Source organism: Staurois parvus, unplaced genomic scaffold (assembly GCF_062004578.1).
Source record: "Staurois parvus isolate SC_StPar_1 unplaced genomic scaffold, SC_StPar_1.0 ptg000267l, whole genome shotgun sequence".
NCBI lineage: Eukaryota > Metazoa > Chordata > Amphibia > Anura > Ranidae > Staurois > Staurois parvus.
In genome coordinates, this window is record NW_028318063.1 from 2,439,487 (window position 1) to 2,462,352 (window position 22,866).

Consider the following 22,866-nt stretch of genomic DNA (forward strand, 5'->3'; position numbering starts at 1 on the left):
TTACAGCGGTAATGAACTTGTTAAAAAAAAAAAAAAGTTTCCCCCTGCAAGGTAACATAGAAACAGAAAATTGACGTACTCCCGAAAGACCAAGTGGTCCATCAAGTCTGCCTCCTTTTTTTTAACTTTTTTTTAACTTTTTTTTAACTTTAAAGTTTTTCTTTTGTTTCTATTATAAAATTTTGCAAACAGGTAATTTTTCTCCTTCACTGATGTGCATTGATGAGTCAGCACTGATGGGTGGCACTGCTGATTTGTTCTCTGACAATTGCTGGTTATCGGCAGTACTTTCCTCACACTGTGACTGCATGAGGAAAGTGCAACCGATAACCGAAAACTGTATTTACTCGGTGAGCTGCTGTGTCATTGGACACAGCTGATCACGTGGTAAAAGGCCATTGGGACTGTCCTTTTACCACATCACGTGATCAGCTGTGTCACCGCTGGGGACTAGCGGGAAGGGGCGTTCTGGGAGGACGTCATATGACGCCCTCCCAGGACTGGACAACCGGGCTGTAGCCGTCATTGGGCTATAGCGCTGTTGCCAAGTGGATAAAGGTTTCAATCATGTCTCCCTTTTCCCTTCTTTCCTCCAGACTACATGTTAAGTTCCTGAAGTTGCTCTTGGTATGTTTTATCCCCCAGACCTCTCACCATTTTTCTCCGGACTCGTTCTATCTTATCAATATCTTTTTGTTAGTGAGGTCTCCAGAACTGGACACAGTATTCTAAACGAGGTCTAACTAAAGATCTATATAGGGGAATCAGGACCTCTTCCCTCCTGCAGGTGACACTAGTGACGTATCCTACAATTCTGTTTGGTTTCCCACTGCCTGGCCACACTGCTCATTTTGCAATCATCTGAAATAAGTACTCCCAAGTTCATTTCCTCTAATATCATAATGTGCTAGTATGCATCATATACTAGCACATTATGTGAAACTTACCTTTAAAACGAAGCTCTCCAGCGGCACGCTGTCACCGCTGACAGGGCTTCCATCTTCACCTGTTCTTTCCGGGTTCCTGAGCTGCAGCTGCTTGAATGACATCACAAGTTTCGGGAATGGGTATGCCATTCCTTCAGAACGCATGCTGCTGCTCTGTAGAATATCTCCTAAATGGTGCACATTTAGGAGAAATTCCTCTTACCTAGAGGTAGTCTTTATTATATGCTTACCTGTAGGTAAAAATCGAAACGAGTGTTTACTTCCACTTTAAGATGTTTTATTTTCTGTCTGTTCACTGATTGCTACTGCTGAGCTTGTTCAGTATGTACAGCGGTAGTCACCAGTGCTTGCTTTTGGATTCGCTTCGTGTTCATCCTCCTAGAGACAGGTGCATATAAGCCCAAAGGTCGAACTCCTGTCCCCCCTTCCTCTTCAGGGTGAACTCACCATGTCTGCGTTCAGCTGCAAGAACCCCAGCGGGGGTTTCTGTGGTTCCCATTGATAGCAGTTGCAGCAGAGCAGATATGGACAGATGCTCTGCTCTATGGGCAGCCAGGAATAAATGGGTTGTCCGTTTACACCCGCTGCTTCACATCCAGTATGCCCAAACAGAAGAGGACAAAAGCCCTATCGGACCTGGAAGTAAGCAGGTGTAAGCAGACACAAGTCTGTTTACCCCTGCCGGTCCATAAGAATGTATGGACCTTCTCATCAGATCGCCTGAAAAACTGACAGGTGGACCTGATTGGGTTACCCATGTGAAAGGGCCCTAAGCACACAATTCCATTTTGTTTCCTACATATCCACTACAGCTTCCCATGAACGTTGGAAACTTTTCTAATGATCAAAATTCCTTGTATGTTTTTATTGGGCTGACAAGTAATGCTTTGGTTTCTTCTCTATTATGTTTTAAAAGCAATGATTAATTTTACCTTCTACTCCCTTCACTGAAATGGGCATTTTGCCAAGCCTTTGTTTATGATGTGAATGTACAATATATATGTAAAGCGCTGCATACATTGACGGCACTATATAAGTACCTGAAAGAAATAAATAATGAGGAATAACTAAGTTTTTTTTTTTGTTTTTTTGTGTTTTGTTTTTTTTTTTCCCCCCTTTTCAAGGTTGCTAGAAACTTTGCTAGTTTAGTTTGCTCTTTCAGTAAATATGTAACTAAATGTATTTTACAGTTCTCACCATGTTCTGCTGATTTGGTGAAAGATGCCAAGCTGTACATGGGGAAAAATGAGTTTCGTGTTGGTTTATACAAAGTATAAAGTACAGTACTACTTGTACTAACTTGCTGTAGTGCTACTTTGAACAGCCCTTGAATTAGGTACATCACAATGGGGTGTTATTTGACTTAATCAGCTTGTGTTGTGTATATTGTGCATGATTTTATCTAGTTATCATTTATTTACCTAGAATAGATTAGGTATTTTTCTAAGTGTAAACCGATCTATAGTATACAGGTGTGTGGAAATTTTGAATAAACTACTAGTCCAGGGACTAAATCGGTGCCCAATCTATTTGACCTGATTAACCATATTTAAATCTACTTTAACTGCTTCCTGTCTGCCCTTTAGCAGAAATACTGCTACAGGGCGGCACAGGTGCGCAAAATTGTGTGTGTATATATATATATATATATATATATATATATATATATATATATATATATATATATATATATATGTATGTATATATGTATGTATGTATATATATATATATATATATGTATATATGTGATTGTGCAGTCCCCACGCTACCACTCGTGGCCTCGGCTGTCAATCACCGTGTCCAGGCCGGTGATCGCCGAGTATAGTAAAGAATATAGTTCTCTCTCCTGTCAGCTCCTGCACACTGCTTTGTATGACTCTGCTCTGTGCTTACAGTGAATCACACACATAGTTAACCCTTTGATCGCCTCAGATATTAACCCCTTCCTGCCCAGTGCTATTAGTACAGTGTCAATGCTTTTTATTAGCACCGATCACTGTATTGGTTACACTGGGGATGTCAGTGACGCCAAGTCAGTTCCCCCAAGTGTCAGAATGCCTGCCGCAGTCCCGCTATAAGTCATTGATCACCGATATTACTAGTGAAAAAAAAAAAATTCCAGTATATATTTACTGCCATTTGTAAACACTATAACTTTCTTCTAAACCAATTAATTTACACGTATTGGGTTTTTTTATTTAGCAAAGATGTAGCAGAATACATTTTGGCCTAAATTTATGATGAAATTTAGTTTTTTTTTAGTTTTTTACTGGACATGTTTAATAGCAAAAAGTCAAAAATAGTTTTTTGGGTTTTTTTTTCCTCAAAATTGTCGGTCTTCGGTTTTTATTTTTTGCGCTATAAGAAAAGAAAAAAAAAGCACAGGCAATCAAATACCTCCGAAAGAAAACTCTATTCGTGGGAGAAAAAGACGTAAATTTGATTTTGGTGCAGCGTTGCATGACCGCGCAATCAATAAAGTAACGCAGCACCGTATCGCAGAAAATGGCCTGGTCAGGAAGGGGGTAAATCCTCAGGAGGGCAAGTGGTTAACCACTTCCAGTCCAGACACTATTACCCCCTTCCTGTCCAGGCCAATTTTCAGCGCTATCACGCTTTGAATGACAATTGCGCGGTCATGCAACACTGTACCCATATTAATTTTTTAACATTCTTTTGAGACAGATAAAGATTTATTTTGCGGTATTTATTCACCACTGGGATTTTTTTTTTTTTTGCTGTGTAAATTAAAAAGTCCAAAAATTTTAAAAGTGTTTTTCTTATAAAATTTTGCAAATAAATAGTATTTCATCATAAATCTTGGCCAAAATGTATTCCGTTATATTTTTAGTAAAAAAAAATAACCCAAATTAGTTTATAACCAAAAATTATTTTTAAACATTTTTTTTCCATTTTTTAAAAAAAAATTTTTATCATTTATTTTTTTTACATATTGTCACCCTAGCAGTACAGTGTCACCATGGTGACACTGTACTACTTGTGAGGGTGATGAAGATTTTTTTTTTAACACTGATTTCTTTTACATCCTTTATAGGTGTAAAAGCAATCATTTCTTTCTCTCTGTCTGCATTTTTACAGCCATTGAGAACTACTAAGTGAGCTGTGATTGGTCACAACTTGTCACATGGTACAAGGCTGTTGTGAATAGCCTTGTACCATGTGACCTCTGTGATCATTCACAGATTTCACAAGTAGTAAGCAATGATGTCACAAGTGACATCTTGCTTACTACTCTGCATGTGATCACTGATTGGCCAATCAGTGATCACGTGATTGGGACCTCGTACCGAGGTCCCGTCCGACGATCAGTGTTCCACTGTGTCCGGAGGACACAGCGGGCACCAGATCGTGGTGCTGCGCACTCCCAGGGAGCGCGCACAAGCAGGGTGCGGGGAGGCCGTTTATAAACGGCCGCCCGACCCTGCACTGCCACCGTCCGGCCGTTTATATACAACGGCCGGACAGGAGGTAGTTAAATAATGTCTGGGGCTTTTAAAAACAAAAGGGGCTTTTATGGCGATTTAAACGCTTAATATTTTTAACATTGTGCTGTTTACCTCCTCCTCACCTCCCTGCCTGTCTCCAGCACCGCACCCAGGGACTAGCAGGGAGGAGAGAGACCTTGCAGTGTGATGAACACTGATTGGGTGCTTCTCAGGAGTGTCGGGCTTATCCTTTATCCCTTATCCCTTTCACTGCAAGAGCTGTTTTAGCATTTTTTGCACATGTTTAAAAAATAATTTAAGGCCTGAAGATTACACAAAACTCCAAAATGTTATATATTTTCTGAAATCAGAGACCCTAGAGAATAAAATAGCGGTAGTTCCAATTTTTGTATATCACACAATATTATCACAAAGGTGCACAAAAGCAATAATTGATCCAATTTTTTTGTAAAATATAAAAGACGAGGTTGCATCACGTAAATGAATATCCAACATGTCAAATGTAAAATTTTCATGCGCTCGGGAAATGCAGCAAACTTTAGCACCCTATATATTCTATAGATGACACTTTTAAAGCCCCTTATAGGTCATCAGTGTAGCGTTACGGAGGAGGTCTGGCGCTAGAATTATTGCTCTCATTCTGGTGTGCTCAGCGATATGTAACGTGTATTGCAATCGTTGTATTCATTCGTAGGTGCCCGAGCACGTGCTTTTGTGTTTGTACGTGTGTACATATGTGGGGCTGGTGGGCCTTGAAAAGTTTTCGGGGGGTTATATAATTGGGTGTAACTTTAGTTTTTTAAAAATAAAAAAAAAAGACCCTGCATGTCTTCCCTGTGCTCCACTGAATGTAATACAGTGCACATCGCACTGCATTACATTCTTTCCCGGCCTCGATGGCCGGGAATCTTTCAACGGGAACCCGGAAGTGATGTCACATCACTTCCGGGTCAAGACAAGAAGGGGAGAGAGTGGATGTATCCGCTTTCCTCCCTTTCCTATACCCGCCGGCAGCTACTGACTGGTGCCGAGCCCGCAGATGGGCAAGCGGAGCCCGGGAGACATAACAGGCACTGGGGCAAAGGCTGTCAACATAGTGGACTGTGTGGAAGCAATCATGGAGCAGTGCTGCTGCCTGAGTGCTTCCACCTGACAGGTGAGCCTTGCTGCTTGCCTGCAGCAGGGCTAAAGGAAAAAAAAACCTATCGTCCCGGGTGTTGAGATATGAATTGAACATCCCTGAGTATATTTCTAACATTGAACTGTATGGTGCAGATTTGCAACATTTTTTAGTAGCTAGTAAATACAGAAGATCAAAAATATACATCTCACATCACTATCCTTAGAAATGTGCACATTAATAAATAAAAATGTGAATAAATGAAAATTAAATCTCTGTAAAAACAATTCATATCACTCACTGTGTGCTTTAAAATTTATGTTCTGCGAATCTACCATTTCTGCTCAGCACCTTCAGAAAACTATATATATATATATATATATATATATATATATATATTTATAGATAGATAGATAGAGAGATATATGTAGAATACAAAAGTCAAACCAGTGTCACAAATCAGTTCATTATAAAAAAGTATGGTGCAGCGCTACCCTAAATAATGCCATAACTTATAGCAAAAAACAAATAATAATTCAAAACGGTATTAAAACCCAATATAACTCATAACAAATATATCTTCGTTGTGACTAATAGTTACCCTCAGAGCATTCAGTGGATAAATCTACCACTCCCTCACCAATCATAAAGTGAACTGATCCACTGGGGGATCCATATTGAGATGGAAAAGTGAATAAATGTAGAAAATAAAAACCAGTGAAAGAGAGAAAAAAAAAGTCCTAATGGGACTACATTAAAGTGAAACATATTGGTAAAAAAATAAAAAATGGTGAATCCCTAAATGTGGCATCAATTATCACTCTGACAATAATGGTGACCACAGAGGCTATAAATTTGCCAAATAAAAGTGAAAAATAGGTGAAAAACTCAGTGAATCCCTAAATATGGAATTAATTATCACACAATAGTGACAAGTGCAGTGATTGAATGACAAAAATATGCTAAAAAATAAATATACATGATAAAATGATATCACTAGAAATGATTAACCAAAAAAAAATGTTTAAATTGTGGCATGAAATAAGTCCAAAGGAAAAACACCAAATATTCCAACGATTTCAGAAAGTGCAGGTGTTAAAGTGAATATGCATGACAACCAATAGGAAATAATCCATAAATGGCTCACTCACCTCCTTGAAGTGACCCTAAAGGGCTAAAACGCCTGTTAAAAGACAAAAGCGACCTTCACAGATATCCCCTTCACAGGTTAATGGAAGAAGCAGCAGGGTCCCCTCCAGGGATGATTTAGTAAGATACAGTCAGCTCACATTAAGGCAGGGGTGTCCAAACTTTTTTCAAAGAGGGCCAGATTGGATGAAGTGAACATGGTGGAGGGCCGAATATTTTTCCGAACATTCTTTGAACCATTACAATTAAATGCAAATAAATTATTTTATGCCAAGTTAATTGCAAACGACATACTTTTCATTTCATAACATTAAGATCAACTGACAGCTGAGTTTTCACAATGTATTGAAAATAAATTTTAAAAAAACTTACCTGTACTAATGTGAAGGGTGAAAAGGTAGCTGGAGCTGAAGTCTCTGCTCGGCAGCCGGGAGGGGAAGAGAAACACACTTCACGCTGGAAGCCCGGCCCTGACGTCACCACCCTCTGTCGCTCCCAGCGCGGCGCAGTTACGCATGCGCACTGCTCTCAAGCAGAAGACTGTTTGTCACAGAAGGGAGGGCTGTGCGACAGCCGCATTTACACAGACCAGGGAGAACGCGCCGCAGTCAGGCATGCGCACTGCCCTCTGCTCTCAAGCAGAAGACTGTCTGCCATAGAAGGGAGGGCCGTGGGAGGGCCACATTACACAGAGCAGGGAGGGCTGTTGGAGGGCCATATTAAACCTACCCCCGGGCCGTAAATGGCCCGCGGGCCGGACTTTGGACATGCCTGCATTAAGGTCTTGCTATCTATTTACTAATGTTGGCCGCATAAGGATTAAAAATAGTGTTGATTGAGAGAGTGACACTGGTGTAGCGGACATATTTCTGTCGTTCAATCACTGCACTTGTCACTATTGTGTGATAATTCCATGTTTAGGGATTCACTGAGTTTTTCATCTATTTTTCATTTTTATTTGGCAAATTTATAGCCTCTGTGATCACCATTCTTGTCAGAGTGATAATTGATGCCACATTTAGGGATTCACCATTTTTGTATTTTTTTACCAATATCTTTCACTTTATTGCAGTCCCATTAGGACTTTTTTTTTATCTCTTTCACTGGTGTTTATTTTCTACATTTATTCACTTTTCCATCTCACTATAGATCCCTCAGTGGATCAGTTCACTTTATGATTGGTGAGTGAGTGGTATATTTATCCACTGAATGCACTGAGGATAATGATTAGTCACAACTAAGATATATTTGTTATGAGTTATATTGGGTTTTAATACCGTTTTGAATTATTATATTTGGTTTTTGCTATAAGTTACGGCAATATTTAGGGTAGCGCTGCACCATACTTTTTATAATCTGCAAATTATCCATTTGGTATATGGTTGGGTGTTAGCAGCCCCCTCCTCTTAAATATCAATTGTGTTATTTAGTAGCGCAGGAGGTCCTTTCTGTGTTTTCACAAATCGGTTCATATCACTCATAACGTGCTCTGAGCTCAAATGTGTGCTTTCTGCGAATTTACCACTTCTTGTTTACATCCTTTTCAAAAGTAGTAAATAGAGAAGATACCTGGATTGTGTTTTCCCGGTTAGAGTGTTCATTAACACACTGGTGTTATTTTAACCATTTTCTGATTATATGCAATTAAATCACTATAAAAGTTAAATGTAGAGTTGGTATACATCTATTCGCTGATGAATGCACACCTGCTCCAAACATAAGCCTTAAAGCGGTATTAAAGTAAAAAAAAATTTCTTTGATAAGATGGCTGCATTAGTCTTCGTTTTGGCTTTCTTTATTTTCACCTGGTGATCTAGCCAGTAAGGCTGATGTTTTTCAGCTGAACAAGCTATCCTGCAGATGTAGCGGTTAGAGGGTTGGGACAAATCATTTACCACTGACAGGGGTACTTACAATAATCTGCTTTTATTTATTTATGTAAAAACTTTATTCCAAAAGTGACAAAACTGTTACTGTGAATGCTTAAAAGGTGTTAGTTGGAGTTTGGCTTCAATTTGTTAGTGTATCTATATCTGCTAGTGCATCCAACACCACCCTCCCCTTAAACAATGCTGCTCTCCAAAGGTGTTTCCGCTCCTCCATCCAGAGTAGAGGTACCCTAATACAGTAAGTGTGTTTACTAGCCAGATAACCAGGTGAAAATAGAGGAAGAAGCCTAAAAAAAGAAAATGAATATAACTACTGCATCCAAGGACTGGTAAGCTGCATTATATTACATTTTTGTTTTTGGTTACCGCTAAAGGCTGATCATAGATGGATCAAAATGTGGCCTTTTTAGTAGAGACGGGCTGAATTTCAGTCTATTTGTGGCCATCCCTATTCTACAGAAGTAAATTGCAGTCATTGGCTCCCGACGCTGTCAATCAAATAATGTAGTGGTGGTGGGGCCTAGCTGCCCGGTCTGTGTCGATAGACGTGGACAAGGCGGCTTGTAAACAAGCCAACATATGTGCCCTATGGGGGAACCCGCTGGAGAAGGAGGGGTCTGGCGTGCTGGCGGGGGACCCCAGAAAAGGAGGATTGGGGCTGGTCTGTGGAAAACCATTGCACAGAGTGGGTAAGTCACTTCCTACAGCCATAGGTGCTCCATGGGCTATGGAGGAGTAGCTGGAAGACTCTGCTGCCTTACTGGTGGGTTCTGTTTCTCCTCCCCCCACCCCCGATGCAGTGGCACAATGAGCAATTCTACCATAGCCAACTTGTGTTGTCTATAGACCCCAAGATGCTGTCTGTGGTGGATTGTATCAACCATGTGGGGGCTGTGTTTGGGATGGCTACTGCTGCTGTTCTTCTGGTCTGTGATGCCTGCCTTGCCTCCTGGCCAGTCACTATTCGGCTATTATCACATATCATGATGTGACTCTTTGTATCTTCTACCACTGTTGCTGAGCTAGCATAGACGTGGATGGCTGCATTTATTAGAAAAAAAAAGAGGATACTTCTGTGGCTGTTGAGGTGGTGGCTGTCTCCTCAGTTACTCACAAGCCAGCACATTCCGGGGCCGGAGGAGTTTCATCTACCTGTCAATGTCCTGGAGCTATGGGCGATCAGACTATATCGATCCACAATGTATGTCTATGGGCAGGCAAATGTAAATGGATATACCCTGGTACTTCATGCCGGTGGACTACTTGGTGACAAAAGAAATTCACAGAAAGAAATGAAAGCCAATGGCTGCAGCTGCTGATTGAATGAATGCTTTCCAGCAGTCCCATTCGAAAAAGGTTGATCTACCGATCGACTTCTGTTGTAATGGGCAGGCCACACACAGATCGAAATTCGTCCAGTCCCTGCTAAACCAGTTGAATTTCGTTGTGTGGGTAGCCACCCTAATTCCTTATCCACATCTGAAGACTGGTAAACTGAAATATATTACTTTTTAGTTTTTTGCTTTTGTAACTTTTTAAAGACTAATTTCAGTTTGTGGAAGAAAAATAATCCCATTTGAGGCCATCTATGTACGTTTCAAGGATTTCAACAAACTTTGCTGTAGATTTGTTACATAGTTAGTCTGGCTGAAAAAAGACAAAAGTCCATCCAGTCCAACCATAAAAAAATTTATAATCCTACATCCAGAGTTGATCCAGAGGAAGGCAAAAAACCCAGCAAAGCCTGAACTAATTTGCTCCGGCAGGGGAAAAAATTCCTTCTTGATCCCCCGAGAGGCAATCGGATATTCCCTGGGTCAACTTTACCTATAAATGTTAGTATCCAGTTACCGTATTTTTCGCTCCATAAGACACACCTGACCATAAGACGCACCTAGGTTTTAGAGGCAGAAAACAGGGAAAAAAAATTCTGAACTAATGGACTGCAGACATAGTACAGGGGATGACCAGAGACTGCAGACACAGTACAGGGGATGACCAGAGACTGCAGACACAGTACAGGGATGACCAGAGACTGCGGACATAGTACAGGAGATGGCCAGAGACTGCGGACACAGTACAGGGGATGGCCAGAGACTGCGGACACAGTACAGGGGATGACCAGAGACTGCGGACACAGTACAGGGATGACCAGAGACTGCGGACACAGTACAGGGATGACCAGAGACTGCGGACACAGTACAGGGATGACCAGAGACTGCGGACACAGTACAGGGATGACCAGAGACTGCGGACACAGTACAGGGATGACCAGAGACTGCGGACACAGTACAGGGATGACCAGAGACTGCGGACACAGTACAGGAGATGACCAGAGACTGCGGACACAGCACAGGAGATGACCAGAGACTGCGGACACAGCACAGGGATGACCAGAGTCTGCGGACACAGCACAGGGATGACCAGAGACTGCGGACACAGCACAGGGATGACCAGAGACTGCGGACACAGCACAGGGATGACCAGAGACTGCGGACACAGCACAGGGATGACCAGAGACTGCGGACACAGCACAGGGATGACCAGAGACTGCGGACACAGCACAGGGATGACCAGAGACTGCGGACACAGCACAGGGATGACCAGAGACTGCGGACACAGCACAGGGATGACCAGAGACTGCGGACACAGCACAGGGATGACCAGAGACTGCGGACACAGCACAGGGATGACCAGAGACTGTAGATAGTACAGGGGATGACTGCTGACCTTTGGGGAGGGGGGGAGCGGGTACCTGAATTTGACAGGTACCCGCTCCCACTTCCGCGTAGTTGTTCTTTCATCTTACCTGTTCCTCTATCCAGCCGCGCGCTGTCTTCCCGGCTTCTGTAATGGCGCTCGGCATGACAGCCGGGTGCCCAGTGCGCATGAGCGAGAAGCATTTGCGCTTTGTGATTGGTCCGGCGGCTTCTGGGATCTGTCATGTGTCCCAGGTACCGCCTTACCATTCACAAAAAGCACCGCTTCTTGCTTGGCACCCGGCTGTCATGCCCACACTACAGAAGCCGGGAAGACCGTGCCGCTGGATAGAGGAACAGGTAAGATGAAAGAACAACTCCATGGAAGTGGGAGCGGGTATCTGTCAAATTCAGGTACCCGCTCCCCCTCCCTCCCCAAAGGTCAGCAGTCATCTCTATAAGGTCCCGCTGTAGAGCTGAGCGGCCGGCCCGGTATTCTGACACGGCGGCAGTGGAAATACCGGACCGGCCTCTCCATATTCGCTCCATAAGACGCACTGACATTTTCCCCCCTTTTTTGGGGGGAAAAAAGTGTGTCTTATGGAGCGAAAAATACGGTATATTCTGTGTATCTAGGAAATTATCCAGGACTTTTTTAAAGCAATCCACTGAGCTGGCCAGAACCAACTCTTGAGGGAGTCTATTCCACATTTTCACAGCTTTTACTGTGAAGAAACCTTTCCGTGTTTTGAGATTTAAATTTCTTTATCTCCAGACGTAAAGAGTGCCCCTTGTCCTCTGTCATGACCTCAAGGTGAATAACTGTACACTGAGTTCACTATGTGAACCACTGATGTATTTATACATGTTGATCATATTCCCTCCTTAGCAGCTTCCCGTCCGCCCTATAACAGAAATACTGCTACAGGGTGGCACGTGTGCATAAAATCACGCATCTATACGTGATTTTGCATTTCCAGGTAGGGAGCGCGCGCCCTACCTGCACCGCTATTCGTGGCCTCGGCTGTCAATTACCGGGTCCTGGACAGTGATTACCAAGCATCTCCAATGGGGAGGAGGACTGTTTTGTTTACTAACAGTTCTCTTCCCTGTCAGCTCGGGCACTCTGCTTTGGATGGCTGCCATCCAAAGCAGTGTGCTTACAGTGAAGCACACTGACATGGCCACCTAGTAAAACACTCCCTGCACACAGACCTTTGATTGCCCCTCATGTTAACCTATTCCTGCCCAGTGCCATTAGTACAGTGTTGGCACTTTTTTTTTTAGCACTGATCACTGTTTTGGTGTCACTGGGGATGTCAGTGACATCAAGTCAGTTTCCCCCCAGTGTCTGAATGTCCGCTGCAGTCCCGCTATAAGTCGCTGATCGTCGCCATTACTAGTAAAATAGAAATAAAAATTCCAGTATCTATAATGCCATTTGTAAATGCTATAACTTTCACGTTAACCAATTAATTTACATGTACTGGGATTTTTTTTTAGCAAAGACATGTAGCAGAATACATTTTGGCCTAAATTTATGAAGAGATTTGATTTTTTTTTTTTTTTAATTTTACTGGACATGTTTAATAGCAAAAAAGTCAAAAATATTTTTTTTTTCTCAATTGTTGGTCTTTTTTTTTTTTCTTTATTTTATTGCGCAAAAAATAAAAAACGAACAGGTGATCAAATACCACCAAATAAAGCTAAATTTGTGGGAAAAAAAGGACTTAAATTTCATTTGGGTGCAACGTTGCATGACCACACAATTGTCAGTTACAGTAAAAAGTAAAAAAAACGACCTGGCCAGGAAGGGTGGTAAATCCTCAGGAGGGCAAGTGATTATTCTCCTCTTATCAAGAGAGAATAAATTCAGTTCCTCTAATCTTTCCTCATAGCTGATCTCCTCCAAGCCTCTTATCGGTTTGGTTGCCCTTCTCTCTACTTTCTCCAGTTCCCCAATGTTCTTTTTGTGAATTGGTGCCCAAAATTGAACTGCATATTGCAGATGAGAAATTTTGTCCTTTTCTCCGTTCGGAGATGTTTGTTTCACCATGTGCACTAAGGGCCTATTTACACTTGCGACTGGGGGGGCTGAAAAACCAAGCGGCTGAGCCATGTTTTACCAATCTTAAGCTGCAAAGGTAGCTGGACAGTGGTGTGCACATGCTTTATGGCTGTGGTAAAAACTATACCCCTGGTACTGCCTGCCAGACGAGACCCAATTATGTGAATAGAACTCGGAGGTGTAACATTTATATTGTTAAAACAGGTGTATGTCAAATGCCACTGAAAGATGATCCACTGTGGATTGCTTTTCAGAGGTGATTGTGTCTAAACGTAGCCTTTTCTAAAACTAAAAACATTTTTCATTTTTCTTTGCACATGTTCCAAAATCTTTTTGGCAAAAAAAATTTTGTTCAAGAGTCATTATGCCTCATAGTGTTTGCTTTCCAAAATGTGTTCATTTTGTGGTTGTCCTCATCGTCCTGGTGCTTCAGGGCCTTCAAAAGTGTGATAAGTGGTCAGGAAATTATATGTGTAATTTCTTGCTTCTTGAAAGCCCTTCTTGGATTTTGGGCCCCTCTGTTTGGCTAGGCTGTGAAAAAATCTTTTATGTGGTATCTCCTTACTTGGGAGAAGTAGCAGAATATATTTTAGGGTGTAATTACAAGTACAGTATGCCTATGCCATGTGTGATAAATAAGTTGACAGTAAGTAACAGTTGTGTCAGGAATTGTGGGAAAGAATTACAACATCAGAATAATCACCATGCCTCTTACAAAATCCCTCAGGATGTCTACTTTCCAAAAAGGGGTCATTTGCGGGTATTTGTACTGTCCTGGCATTGGCGTGATAGGCCATCAGGATTGATCAAATTTCATATATATATGTACCATAGCTTGTAAACTCTATAACTTGGCTACAGACTGAATAATATGCACTGATTTGAGTTATTTTTCTCAAAGAAATGTAGCAGAATACATTTTGGCCTACATTTGTGAAGAACAATTATTTATATGCAAAATTTTTATAACAAACTAAGAGAAACACTTTTTTTTAAAAAAAAAATTTTTCAGTCTATTTTCGTTTATATAGCAAAAAGGAAAAAATCCAGTAATGATTAAATACCACCAAAAGAAATGTATATTAAAAAAATAATTTGGGTACAGTGTTGCATGTCTAAGTAACTGTGTTTTAAAAGTCTGAGAAAAGGGGTTGAAAGTGGCCAGTATTTAGGTTGTTAAATAGGATTCAGTATCTGAAGCCTTTGTGCCCACTAAAATGAATGTTTTCATTGTCACAATAGTTCACACCATTTCATTCAATTATTGCAATGCTTTCAAAAAAGCACAGAAGCATACATTTTTTTGATTTGGAATTTATATGAATTTGTTTTTAAACTCCGTGAAACTTGCATAAACCCGTGAAAAAAAAATGGATAAAAGATTTTGTAAAAAAGGCAAAAATAATTATGCCAAACACACCATAAACGTTATAAACCTGTGAAACTGCATACAGAAACTTGCATTGAACGTGCGGTTTGGAATGAGCCCTAAAACAGAACCGGCTTTAACCACAAGCCTACAGGGCACTTATACCCCCTTCCTGCCCAGGCCAATTTCCAGCGCTGTTGCACTTTGAATGACAATTGCGCGGTCGTGCAACACTTTACCCATATGACATTTTTATCATTTTGTTTGTGACAAATAGAGCTTTATTTTGGTGGTATTTAATCAACTCTGTTTTTTTTATTTTTTCATAAACCAAAAACCTCTGAAAATTTTTAAAACAAATGCGCTAATGAGGCTGCAGTGATGGGCACTGATTGGCATTGACAGGCATCACTGATGGGCACTGATAGGTTGCACTGATTGGCATTGACAGGCATCACTGATGGGCACTGTTAGGCGGCACTGACTGGCAGCACTGATAGGCGGCACTGATTGGCATTGATAGGTGGCACTGATGGGTGACACTGAAAGGCAGCTCAGATGGGCACTGATATGTGGCATTGATGTGCACTGATATATGGCACTGATGAGCACTGACAGCTGGCACTGATGGACACTGACAGGTGGCACTGCTGGGGCTACACTGATCATCAGGGCACACTGATCATCAGTGCTCTGATGATCAGTGTACATGTCCCCTCCGCGGAATGCCGATTACCGGCTCTCCTCTCCTCTCGAGCTGTCAGCGTGACAGCTTGAGAGGAGAGAAATGCTGATGACCGGCTTTTCCCTGTTTGATTTGACACAGCTGATCACATGACCGAGCCGACATCTTCGGCTCTTTCTGTGGATTGGTGATTCGCTGTGTCCGAGGGACAGCGCACCGCCGATCGCTGCGCTCCGGGAGCCACGCATGCGCGGTTAGAATGGGAGGACTTCATATGACGTCCTCCCAGAACGAGAGAACCACCTTGCGTCCGTCATATTACTATATGGCGGGTGGAAGGTGGTTAAGGCTACGACACATTAACAAAACTTTGGCCTGTTATCCTCCTGGTGACGGTAATTAAAAATAAAGATAAAGCTCAACTTTGCCCAGCATTCAAAAATAAATACCCCCCATCCCCTAAACTCATTCCTACTTATTAGCGATATGTAGGTCTTTGTTTTTCTTCTTGAAAACATTATTAGGGGGCCTGGTGGTGATGACCAGGCCAAGCCTTTCTGCTTGCTGTTCTTCAACATTCTTGTCACTACCCCTTTTGTCCGTGATCATGCCAGTGGCTACTTCATCAGGATGAGACAAGAGTGCTGCAAAAAATACCTGTCTATGTTTCAAAAGTAGACCAGTCATTGCAGCTGAAACTGCCAAGCAGGAGGGTTACAGGATTGTGGATAAAGGCATTACTGGCTGTTAAAAACTTTATTTTTAAGAAAAAAACTACACATTTCTGGAGGACTGGCTGTAGTTTAAATTAAAAAGAATTAAAAAAAAATTGCACATTGAATACCCACAGACAGGTCACCACAACAGAAACCATTTGGAAAGGAGGTCACAGGACTGTGTATGAATACTATTCTGATGTACATGTAAACCCTCGACTCCTAATGTTATCCCTGTGCGATGATAGAAATATTGTACAGGCTTCTTTTTAGTATAATGCTTAATAGGGGGAGCAGTAAAAAAGAATTGATCCAAGTCTCTTGTTTGCAAGTTGCGTACCTTTTTTCTTTGTTTCCTGAAAAGCAAAATTTTAAAATTAAACACATTAAAATATTAACCTGTAAAAAAAAATATTTTATTAATGTAGTGTTTTCACTTAAAAAGAATAGAAATGTGGGAGATTTTGTTGTGTTTGCACCAATAATTATGGGGTATTTTTATTGAAAAATTGTTGTGATAAACGTGCGCAGCTATCGCGTACAAAATCACCTGATTATTTTCTTTGTGTCTATATATGCTGTGCCTTCAGAAAATTAGTTTTTACAAACTTTTAGGCTCCATTCATACTTTGGACACATAAGCAAACGCATAACAAGTCTCAGCCCATTGTTTTCAATACCACCCATACAGATGTAAGCGATTTAAAGTTGCAGCGACTTTGAAGTGTCAGAGAGTGTAAAGTCAGATTGAGGTCGGATCAAAGTTGCACTGGAAATCATATGACTTTGGAGTTGCACAAGTGTGAATGGAGCTTAAAGGTACAGGAGAAATCGTAGAAACTGAAAACTTATCTTAAAAAAAAAAATGTACAGCAGCAGTTGTCTGTCTTTTGGCTTACTTTGTCTAACTGAAAACTTTGATGAAGCTTTCCAGTAAAGGATGAGTAACTCCTCAGTTCATGTTTACATTTCAGTTTGTCCTGGTGAGATCTGTAACCAGGCGTTTTACAAGATGTAGTAAGGATGAAGAGGAAAATGTGTAATGGAGCCCAAGACTAGGAGCTCACTGAATTTTAGTACTGCAAGCCTGTTACTACAATTGTTAGTGATTAATCACTGCTGATTGACACACATATATTATTATTATTATTATACAGTATTTATAAAGCGCCAATGGTTCGCTCAGTGCTGTACATTACAAAGGGGGACAGAACATGTGACAGAACAATACCAATACAATGCAAAATGAGGGGATCGAGGGCCCTGCTCTTTCAAGCTTACATATAGAACAAAAAGCTCACTACAGAGCAGGCATAGCAAACTCTACATTAAACACTGAGCTGAAATTAGAGAAATAAAGTGGGACGTAGATGGATAGAGTTTCTAACAAAAATTCTTATGAAAATTTTGTGTGAAAATTCCAAGAACATTTGAATGTTCTAAGATTTCATTTGCTTTTAACATTTTACTTTTGGAATGAATGGCCTTTTACCAAACAAAAATCACATACCAAGCAAAAATTTCCATCCTGCTTCTTTGAATTTTCCTGTCATTGCGGTCCAAAACTAATGCTGATTTGGCCCACCAATGATTAGGAAAACGACAAACTTTCTTAGAAAATTATTTTCCTAAGAATTTTCTTTCCAAATTCTATCCATCTATAGCAAGCCTAAATCTTCATGGGGGTTGCATTATGTCTACTAAAGGCCACACCTGCTTTATAACACAAAAAGATTATAGTACTTTGAAACACAGTGGTATAGTAAAAAAATTTACAATAGATAATCTCAAAGAAGGGAGCAATAAAACCTTTCTGGAGATAGCTGCACATTTTTTGTGAAGAAAGTAACTTATCTGTAGAATAGCAGGGGACACTTTTTTTTTTTTTAATCTTTGAATTACAGAGGGCCACAGAAATGTCGTGAGTGGTCCTCATGTGGCCCTTAAAACATTGATTTGACATGCCAGCTATAGATTGAGGTACACAAATTGCATGTAGTAACAATAAATGGCATACATGTGGATCATTGTGCAATCTTACCCAATTAATCGCTATGACATTCTGCTTGTGTAGCTGATAGGGAGATGTTTGCTCTATTTGTGTAGCAAAAGATTGATAATCCGTATGTGATTAATAGCTAGTGATTTTAAGAAATCCCACATGTGCTCCTAGCCTATAGCTTTACCTGCTAGCTGTTTAAAATACTTCTAAACTACAGTTGTGCTCAAAAGTTTGCATACCCTTGGAGAATGTATGCACCATTTTTAAAGAAAACATGAGGGAGCAAGTAAAACACATTTCTTTTCTATTTTTTATGGGATTCATATTAAACTGTAGGTTATAACAGAATGGCACAATCGTAAAACAAAACAGGGTGACAAGTAAATAAATAAAATGCCTTTAGCATTCATAACAGCATGTAGTTATTTTGTAATAGTTGTCTGTGGGGCCCAGAATTCTTGCAGGTGGTATAGCTGCCCATTTGTCTAGGCAAAATGCTTCCAGGTCTTGCAAATCTTTGGTCGTCTTGCATGAACCGCACTTTTGAGATCTCCCCAGAGTGGCTTGATGATATTAAGGTCAGGAGACTGTGATGGCTGCTCCAGAACCCTCAACCTTTTCTGCTGTAACCAGTGGAGGGTCAACTTGGCCTTGTGTCATTGTCGTGCTGGAAAGTCCAAAAGTGTCCCATACGCAGCTTTTCATGCAGTAGAATGTAAATTTTCTGTCATTATTTTTGATAACATGCTGCCTTTAGAGCTCAGACACCCCCAAAACATCAGTGAGCCACCACCATGCTTCACAGTGGGCATAGCATTCTTGTCACTGTTAACCCCTCTCCAAGCATAGCACTGATGGTTGTGACCATAAAGCTCTATTTTGGCCTTGTCTCTCCAGATTACAGTGTGCCAGAATCTGTGAGGCATGTCAAGGTGTTGTTGGGCATATTGTCACCAGCCGTTTTGTAGTATTGGCACAGTAAAGGCTTCTTTCTGGCAATTTGACCATGCAGCTAATTTTTCAATTATCGACAAATTGTGCTCCTTGAAACAACCACATTGTCTTTTTCCAGAGCAGCCTGTATTTCTCCTGAGGTTTCCTGTGGATTTTTCATTGTATTTCTAACAACTCTTTCGGCAGTTGTGGTGGCAATCTTTTTTGGTCTATCTGACCTTGGCTTGGTATCAAGAGATCTCCGAATGTTCCACTTCTTAATAAGTGATTGAACAGTACGAACTGGTATATTGAAGGCTTTGGATATCTTTTTATATCCTTTTCCAACTTTATAAAGTTATATTACCTTGTTAAGCAGGTCTTTTTGACAGTTCTTTTTTACTCCCCATGGCTCAGTATCTAGCCTGCTCAGTGCATCCACCTGAGAGCTAACAAACTCATTGACTATTTATACACAGACACTAATTTAAAAAGTCACAGATGTGTGAAATTAACCTTTAATTGCCATTTTAACCTGTGTGTGTCACCTTGTGTGTCTGGACCACAAGGCCAAACATTCCAGGGCATGTAAATGATAATAAATGTCTTCATATGAACACTATCCTTAAATAAGGCCGTTTTTTGGGATGATCAGTCATATATTCAATATATGTGCCAAAATTTCACGATTTCTGCTAGGGTATGCACACTTTGGAGCACAACTGTATTCTCAATATTCTCCCTTCTCTAAATTGCTAGTAGCACTCAGGGTACTGCTTGCTAAAAAAAACCCCAAAAAAAACAAAAAGATGTTGTAAATACAAAGCTAGACAGGGCTGGTATATGTTTAGTGAAAGTGGAACAAACAGCATTTTATTCAAATTCATGTTCATTTCCTTGTTTGTCACTGGGAGTATTGAGTTGTTGGAGGACTGCTCGACACAGATGGTAATAAAATGATGTAAGAGGCCCCAGCCAATCCAAACCCCCCCCCCAATACTTTAGGCCAGTGGTTCTCAACCTGTGGGTCGCGACCCCTTTGGGGGTCGAACGACCCTTTCACAGGGGTCCCCTAAGACCATCAGAAAACACATATTTCCGATGTGTAAAGAGCAGCTACTGTGTAGAAAGCAGCTGCTGTGTTGAAAGCAGCTACTCTGTTAAAAGCAGCTACTGTGTTGAAAGCAGCAGTATTGGAGGTAAAACAACACTCATGAATTATAATTACTGGGTAAATAATTTTGTGGTTGGGGGTCACCACAACATGAGGAACTGTAGTAAAGGGTCACGGCATTAGGAAGGTTGAGAACCACTGCTTTAGGCACTTATTTAGATTAGTGGAAACTGTCAATAGAGTTATACACTCACCGGTCCTTTATTGGGTACACCTGTTCAATTGTTTGGTAACACAAATTGCCAATCAGCCAATAACATGGCAGAAACTCAATGCATTTAGGCATCTAGATGTGGTGAAGGCGACTTGCTGAAGTTCAAACCGAGCATCAGAATGGGGAAGAAAGGGGATTTAAGTGATTTTCAACGTGGCATGGTAATTGATTCCAGACGGGCTGGTCTGAGTATTTGAAAAACTGCTGATCTACTGGCATTTGTACGCACAACCATCTCTAGGATTTGCAGAGAATGGTCCGAAAAAGAGAAAATATCCAGTGATCTGCACTTGTGTGGACGAAAATGCCTTGTTGATGTCAGAGGAGAATGGGCAGACAGGTTGCTGCGACATTCAGATGGTAGGGTCAGAATTTGGCATAAAAACATGAAAGCATGGATCCATCCTGCTTGTATCAACGGTTCTGGCTGGTGCTGGTGGTGTAATGGTGTGGGGGAGATTTTCTTGGCACTTGCAAAGTGTACCTAATACAGTGGCTGATGAGTGTATAAACTGCTGTTGCTGATCTTTTAAAAAATCCAGTGGCTTCAGTACTCTGCATTGTGGATCTGGAAAAGTGTGCAGGAGTTATTATTATACAGTATTTATATAGCGCCAACAGTTCGCTCAGCGCTGTACATTACAAAGAGTTGTAACTTCCCACTGACCTTTCTTGCTGCTTACTCCGTTTTAGTAATTTGAATGTTGGGGTGCAGGTTTCTGAAATTAGGGCTGTCAATTTTTGTTTTACATCCCCCTTCAAATTCCAAAATGTTTTTCCTTTGAATCCTATTAAAAGTTATTGAGGCTGCTTATCTGGGGTCATATGCCAAAGTAAGCGTGCTTCATAGCGGACAGACTATCCTGGTTAGTTTGGCAAACTCTCTTGGCAGAAACAAAAGTAGATCAATGAGTATTAGAGTATTTTCATAGTACTTTGCTTGTTATATAGTTTTATTAATGTATACAAAAAGATCAATATCGGCCTGTGTGCTTTATCTCTTTTTATTAATGTGGCATGTTTCTACATCGGTATTTGCACCGCTTTCCCAGGCTTGCCCAGTAGTTGCTATAGGAACTAATGGTCTTGACCTAAGGAATGCTTGTGGAATGCTAATCTCTTTTGTAAGATGGAGAACTCCCATCTGGCTATCTGTGTCAGTTGTGCATAGGGAAGCCAGGAAGGGAAATACAGGTTTGCTTCAGTATCAAGTTTCATGTTGGACACTTGTATAAAAACAAAAAATACAAACATTTCTATCGTCACAGATTTGTGGTAAATGTATGAATTTGTACATAACTGAACTGAGTAATTCATCTACTGCTCAAGATAATTTTCTTGTATTTGATTAGGCTTTTCAAATTCCTTTTATGAAATGGTTTGATGTCTAATAAGCAAGCCATGAAGCTGAAACTAGGTCATGGTAAAGTGCTCAAAACTCAGTTTTCATAAGCAAAAACAAGCACCTCCAGGTTAACTTTAGACATTGCAAGGATTTTAGTCATCTTTCTGGAAATATATATGTAAGCTCTACTATCCTGTTTTTCCAAACTGACTCCCAAATGATACTGTTCGCCTTCATTATGACCAGCTGATCAGTCTATATATTGTAGAGCACATTCCATGAGGCAGCACAGTGGCTAAATGGTTAGCACTTCTGCCTGGCAGTACTAGGGTCATTGGTTCAAACCCCAGCCATGGCACCTTCTGCCTGGAGTTTGCATGTTCTCCCTGGGCCTGCATTGGTTTCCTCCCACACTCCAAATACATGCTGGTAGGTTAATTGGCTCCTGTCTAAATTTGCGCTAGTATGTTTATATATGAATGTGAGTTAGGGACTTTACATTGTACCCTCCTTGAGGGTTAGGGACTGATGTGAATGTACAATATATATGTAAAGCACTGCGTAAATTGACAGCGCTATATAAGTGCCTGAAATAATAAATAAATTCATGCTACCTGCACAGGACAACCGTACGTCATACTGTGTAGGCAAGTGCTCCAGAGCTTCCACAACACAGAGCACTCCTCTTCTTTCTTTTTCATTGAGATTTTGCAGAGTGGCTTCATTTCTGTGCACCGCTGCTCAACTTGTGTGTTTAGAAACAGGCACAACAAAGCACACAGCATGCACTTTTCCACACTCTGCTTTGAATCTGATGGTCTTGTTCTAGTGTGAGGAGGTCTGGTGCTAGAGAAATTGTTCTCATTCCTGCATGGCAGCCATATGTAACACGTGTATCGCAATCAACGTTTTTATACTTGCTCCCCGCGTAAGCATTTACATTCGTACGTGCGTATATGTGGGGAGGAGGGGGCTAAAAAATATATATATATGTTTTTTTACTTTTTTAAATAACTTTTTGTTGTCATCACATAGAGGACAAACAGCCCATTATGATTCTCTATATTGAGACCCTGCATGTCTCTTATG

At 40.9% G+C, this 22,866-nt stretch overlaps 1 protein-coding gene across 1 annotated transcript in view; it reads left to right on the forward strand.

Annotated features, from left to right (window-relative positions):
• The window catches only part of PALS1 (protein associated with LIN7 1, MAGUK p55 family member), a 197,850-nt gene that overhangs the window by 18,804 nt on the left and 156,180 nt on the right, over window positions 1–22,866 (forward strand). The window lies entirely within an intron of this gene.